This window comes from Ipomoea nil, unplaced genomic scaffold (genome assembly GCF_001879475.1).
Source record: "Ipomoea nil cultivar Tokyo-kokei standard unplaced genomic scaffold, Asagao_1.1 scaffold0188, whole genome shotgun sequence".
NCBI lineage: Eukaryota > Viridiplantae > Streptophyta > Magnoliopsida > Solanales > Convolvulaceae > Ipomoea > Ipomoea nil.
Window position 1 is genome coordinate 707139 of NW_017616616.1, and position 6823 is coordinate 713961.

Here is a 6823-nt window from a genome sequence, read left to right on the forward strand (position 1 = left end):
TAATAAAGAATTAATCCAAAGTTAATGTTAGTTTGTACAACTATATATAAGTACTAGGCTAATAATCAAAATTATTATTCTAAGCTATTTTTTTTTTTTTAAAACTCTAGCTAACAATTAAAGTAAACAGATTGTTTATTTAGAAAATGAAAATAAGTACAAGATACAACTCTTTTAATCAAAATGAGTACAAAATCATGTTTGAACTATAAAGAGAAAATTCTCAAAATGATCTTCCGACTATGACATTTTCTTAAATTAGTCCTTTGACTTTCAATTGCACTTAAAGTAGTTCTCTAACTATAGTGAAAATCTTGAATTACCAGTTTTACCCCCTATTTTAATTAACACCCACTTAACACCAAAACTAACGGGGAGGACCATTTTGACTTAAAATTCAACTAGTATTTGTCCCGTACGATGCACGGTATAAAATTTAAGTATTTTTATTGTTGATAAAATTCAAACATCAATCATTAAAATTAATTATGAAATGTTACTTTTTTTTTTATAATACTAAATTGGTTGTTATATTAAAACATCACAACATACTATTAGCGTATATTATAAAGCATTGTGTTATTAGATATCACATGATATTTTAAAATTTTACATTTAAATAAATAAATAAATAAATAAATAAATAAATATATATATATATATATATATATATATATATACACATACATAATTTAAAATTAATAAATTAAACTATATACAGTAAATAAATAATTTTTTATTTTTTTCCCAAAACATTTAAAACTCATTGTGATTAATAATTCAGCCATCCACAATTAATCTAGCAATTAAGGTTATACCATGGAATGATGCCATTTCATTTAGGCGGGAAAATGACATGGAAAAAACATTTTGCTATTATATAAAGTAAGATAAGATAGCCGAATGACTACTTTGAGTGCAATTAAAATTCAAGAAACCAATTTGAGTAAAGGTCAATTGGCAAAGCCTCTAGTGAGGATTGAACTCACGACCTTTCACTTACGAAGCGAATGCACTACCACTATGCTATAGAGGCTAGGTCATTAAAAATAATTTATTTTACTTTTACACTTACTATGCTCACCTCCACTTTCTTAATTGGATTCCCTTGGTCAAGTCCCGTGTCTACCTTTTACTTTAACTAGTATTTTCACCCGTGCGATGCACGGAATGAAATTGTTGTAATATATTAAGAATATTTAAATCGATATATAATTATTTAAGAGTTAATTTCACCAGAGGTCGTTTATCTTTCCTGACAATTCCAAATTTAATCCTAGACTATAGTTATTAATTATTACAATTTATTCTATGTTACAACTCTTACGTTACTATTCTTACTATTATTATTAACACTTAATTACTTTTAGATATTATTATTACCACTTATATTATTATTATTATTAGTTTCTTTTCAAGTACTGTTAGTATATAATGGTCGTGAGGCACAATAATAATATAACCATAATTAAAAATTCTTGTATTGTATTCCGGAGTTAATGCCATTTTTGGTCCTAGACTTATTGAGACATTGACACTTTTCATCTTCAATAATAAAAATTGCCACTTTGTAGACACTGTTATTGGTCGTTGGACAATTTTGATCCTCCGTCAATGAAGCCGTTTGTTGACCGTGCATTAGAAGGGCTTTTCTGTCTTTTTATGTCTTATTCTTCTAATCTTGTTTAGACCAGCGCTGCTGTGACTCCTGTGAGGCGAGATGGCGAGACTTGGCGGCTAAGTAGTAACCGTCGGTAGTGAGTAGCAGCGAGGTTCTTCTCCGGCGAGTTGTGGGTACGGTGGCGAGCATACGAGGCAGTAACTCCTTCCAGCGACGGACCAGTAAGGCAGATCTGGCGGTGCAGCAACAGATCCGGCGAGGTTGGGGCCTTCACCAGTGGTTTTTGGTTCCGGCGAAGCAGAGAAGGCAGCAGGTCGGCGAACCCTCCTATGGTAAATAGCAGTTGTAGTTGTAGATGGCGTGATGTAGAATTTGCACCTATAAGTCCTCCCTTCCATATTGACCACAAATATCCTTCCCATCTCTCTCTCTCTCTCTCTCTCTCTCTCTCTCTCTCTCTCTCTCTCTCTCTTTGACCACAACTACTTGGTGCACAACATCAAAAACTCTACTCTGTTATTCTACCTGAAATTCATTGAAGTTTCAAGCTGAAAATGTGGAATCCGCCGCTCCCAAAAAATCGCATTGTCTGAGGTGTTGGAATGGCCGGTGTTGACTTCCTGGCTGCTGTAGCTTCATTCCCCAACCCGGATGACAAAATTCGGAGCACCAGCTTTGAGGTTCAAGGAGGTGGTAACACTGGCAATGCTTTGATAAAACCTGGATGATAAAATTCGTCTTGGTCTAAATCCAAGGATCATATCTAAGGTTGCTGATGACTCGCATGGCAAAAGAATACTTGATGAGCTTGAAAGGGATGGTGTTGATACATCTTTTATGGTGGTGTCCAAAAGAGGAAACTCAGCATTCACATATGTCATTGTTGACAACCAAAAAAAAAAAAAAAAACTCGCACGTGCATTTTCACTCCAGGATATCCACCCATGATATCTGAGGGTCTACAAACCCAAATCAAAATTGTCTTTAGCGCTTGGAGTAAATATTGTCTACTTAGATGGAAGGCTGCATGAGACTACTTTGATTGTAGTGCAGGAGGCAAAGAGTAGGGGCATACCTATTATAGTTGATGCAGAAAGGTTAGGGGAGGGGTTGGGTGATATTCCTGATTTTGCTAGTTATGTTGTATGCTCGACAAAATTTCCACAGGCATGGACTAACGCCCTTTTCTATTCCAACTGCACTTGTTTCCATTATCTTGAGATTGATGTCAAATGTAAAATTCGTGATTGTTAGTTGGGTGAAGATGGTTTCTTAATGTTAGAAAGGACTGAAGCGGATAACCTCAGTTTGAAGAAATGGATGTAGCAGTGACCAATGGATGGAGAAATACCATGATTAGATCATAAAAAGACAGAAAAACCCTTCTAATTCACGGTCAACAAACGGCGTCATTGACGGAGGATCAAAACTGTCCAACGATCAATAACAGTGGCTACTAAGTGGCAATTTTTATTATGGAGGATGAAAAGTGTCAATGCCCCAATAAGTCTAGGACCAAAAATGGCATTAACTCTTGTATTCCGTGAGTCACAATAATAATATAACAATAATTAAATATTGTTCAATTCTATATTCTTGTAGGATTTCTATTACCATCATTAATTATTCCCAAATTTACCATAATTAAATAATTTGACCAATTATAAAGAAAGATTATTAAATAATGCACGGGACAATTGTTTAATTAAAAATTTTAAAAATTCATTAATAAAACATAAGGTTCTCATAGTTTTTTTTTTAGAAACTCTTTAATAAAGTATTTTTTTTAGAAATTGGTGGGCCAAACCGCCTACGGCAGTTTGCGGTGGATAGATCTCGAAAAAATACGTGATTTCAAAAAAAACATTTGTCCAAAACGGACAACGGAGTCAAAAGTTATGCCTTGCCGAACTTTTGACACTTTACAACTTTAAAAATAAAAATTAAAAATTAAAGGCCGGTTCAGCCGGCGAGGCGGCCGCTGAGGAGGCCGATTCCGGCCTTCCTCGCCGCGGCCAGCGACACGATTTTTGCAACACTGATATATAAAATAGATATAGATTAGAATAGGAATAGTATTACACAATTTTATAATATTACAATAAAATTTTAACCCATAATTATTGTAGAAATCAATATATTTTATTAGGAAGAGAGATTTTTTAGAAATGGGCGGGAAGTTAAAATTCCAGGATTTTGTTTTTATATATAGTATAGATTGTATTACACTATTTTATAATATTAGAATAGAATTTTAACGCAGAATTATTGTACGAATGGGAAAAGAGAAATTAATATATTTTATAAGGAAGAGAGATTTTTTAGAAATTGGGCGGGAAGTTAAAATTCTAGGATTTTGTTTTTATATATAGTATAGATTGTATTACACTATTTTATAATATTAGAATAGAATTTTATCGCAGAATTATTGTACGAATGGGAAAGTAGAAATCAATATATTTTATTAGGAAGAGAGATGTTTTAGGAATTGGGCGGGAAGTTAAAATTTCAGGATTTTGTTTTTTCTTTTTTATTTTTTTGTTTTTTGTTTTGTTTTTTGTTTTTTTTTTTTTGTTTTGTTTTTGTTTTTTTGTTTTTATATATATATATATATATATATATATATATATATATATATATATATATATATAGTATAGATTGTATTACACTATTTTATAATATTAGAATAGAATTTTAACGCAGAATTATTGTACGAATGAGAAAGTAGAAATCAATATATTTTATTAGGAAGAGAGATGTTTTAGGAATTGGGCGTGAAGTTAAAATTTCAGGATTTTGTTTTTTATATATAGTATAGATATAGATTATATTACACTATTTTATAATATTAGAATAGAATTTTAAGGCAGAATTATTGTACGAATGAGAAAGTAGAAATCAATATATTTTATTAGGAAGAGAGATGTTTTAGGAATTGGGCTGGAAGTTAAAATTCGAGGATTTTGTTTTTATATATAGTATAGATTGTATTACACTATTTTATAATATTAGAATAGAATTTTAACGCAGAATTATTGTACGAATGCGAAAAGAGAAGTAAATATATTTTATTAGGAAGAGAGATTTTTTAGGAATTGGGCGGGAAGTTAAAATTCCAGGATTTTGTTTTTATATATAGTATAGATTGTATTACACTATTTTATAATATTAGAATAGAATTTTAACGCAGAATTATTGTACGAATGGGAAAAAGAGAAATCAATATATTTTATTAGGGAGAGAGATTTTTTAGGAATTGGGCGGAAGTTAAAATTCCAGGATTTTGTTTTTATATATAGTATAGATTATTGTACGAATGGGAAGGATCAATATATTTTATAGGGAAGAGAGATTTTTTAGGAATTGGGCGGAAAGTTAAAATTTCAGGATTTTGTTTTTATATATAGTATAGATTAGATGTGCAAAGGGAATTGTATTACACTATTTTATAATTTTAGAATATAATTTTTACCCAGAATTATTGTATGAATGGGAAAGTAGAAGTTAATATATTTTATTGGGAATATAGATTTTTTAAGAATTGGCGGGAAGTTAAAATTTCAGGATTTTGTTTTTTATATATAGTATAGATTATATGTGCAAAGTTAATTGTATTACACTATTTTATAATTTCAGAATAGAATTTTTACCCAGAATTATTGTATGAATGGGAAAGATCAATATATTTTATTGGGAGGAGAGATTTTTTAGGAATTGGGCGGAAAGTTAAAATTTCAGGATTTTGTTTTTATATATAGTATAGATATATATTAGATGTGCAAGGAGATTTGTATTACACTATTTTATAATTTTAGAATAGAAATTTTACCCAGAATTATTGTACTATTGGGAAAGTAGAAGTTAATATATTTTATTGGGAAGAGAGATTTTTTAGGAATTGGGCGGAAAGTTAAAATTTCAGGATTTTGTTTTTATATATAGCATAAATTATATGTGCAAAGTGAATTGTATTACACTATTTTATAATTTAAGAATAGAATTTTTACCCAGAGTTATTGTACGAATGGGAAAGATCAATATATTTTATTGGGAAGAGAGGTTTTTTAGGAATTGGGCGGAAAGTTAAAATTTCAAGATTTTGTTTTTATATATAGTATAGATTAGATGTGCAAAGGGAATTGTATTACACTATTTTATAATTTTAGAACAGAATTTTTACCCATAATTATTGTAAGAATGGGAAAGTAGAAGTTAATATATTTTATTGGGAAGAGTAAATACCCAAAATGGTCCATCGACTATAGCTAAATTCACAAATTGGTCCTCAACTCTCAATTTCACCCAATTAAGTCCTTAACTTTGTAATTTTAACACAATTTAGTCCTCTGTCTATTTGACCGTTTGTTGACTGTGATTTTTGAGGATATATATGTAATTTCATGGTCCATCGTCGGTTTTTTAAGGTTCCGGTTGCATTTCCAGACCGTACTGTTACATTTGAATCCACTATCGAAAGCAATCTACCAAACCCGGTCACCTTCTTCATCCTCCCTTTGGATTCAATGTAGTTGAATTCGTACCAGAACAAAGAAGATGACGTGTTTCCGAACCGGTGCAACGTCATCCTGGAGGCCTCCATGTGCTCCGATAAGAGCTGAAGGTTCTTTTGGAGATCGTCGATCACGGTTAACAAACGGTCAATTAGATGGAGGACCAAATCGTGTCAAAATTGCAAACTTAAGGACTTAATTGGGTGAAATTGAAAGTTGAGGACCCATTTGTGAATTTAGCTATAGTCGAGGGACCATTTTGGGTATTTACTCTATTGGGAAGATAGATTTTTTAGGAATTGGGCGGGAAGTTAAAATTTTAGGATTTTATTTTTATATATAGTATAGATTATATGTGCAAAGTGAATTGTATTACACTATTTTATAATTTCAGAATAGAATTTTTACCTAGAATTATTGTACGAATGGGAAAGATCAATATATTTTATTGTGAGGAGAGATTTTTTTAGAATTAGGCGGGAAGTTAAAATTTCAGGATTTTGTTTTTATATATAGTATAGATTAGATGTGCAAAGGGAATTGTATTGCACTATTTTATAATTTTAGAATAGAATTTTTACCCAGAATTATTGTACGAATGGAAAAGTAGAAGTTAATATATTTTATTGGGAAGAGAGATTTTTTAGGAATTGGGTGGGAAGTTAAAATTTCAGGATTTTGTTTTTATATA

General features: G+C 30.8%; 1 non-coding gene across 1 annotated transcript; it reads right to left on the reverse strand.

Moving 5' to 3' along the window:
- Nucleotides 1–964: 964 nt before the first annotated feature.
- TRNAT-CGU lies at nucleotides 965–1036 on the reverse strand. The gene has a single exon. It is a non-coding gene; the product is annotated as a tRNA-Thr (tRNA).
- Nucleotides 1037–6823: the final 5787 nt, after the last annotated feature.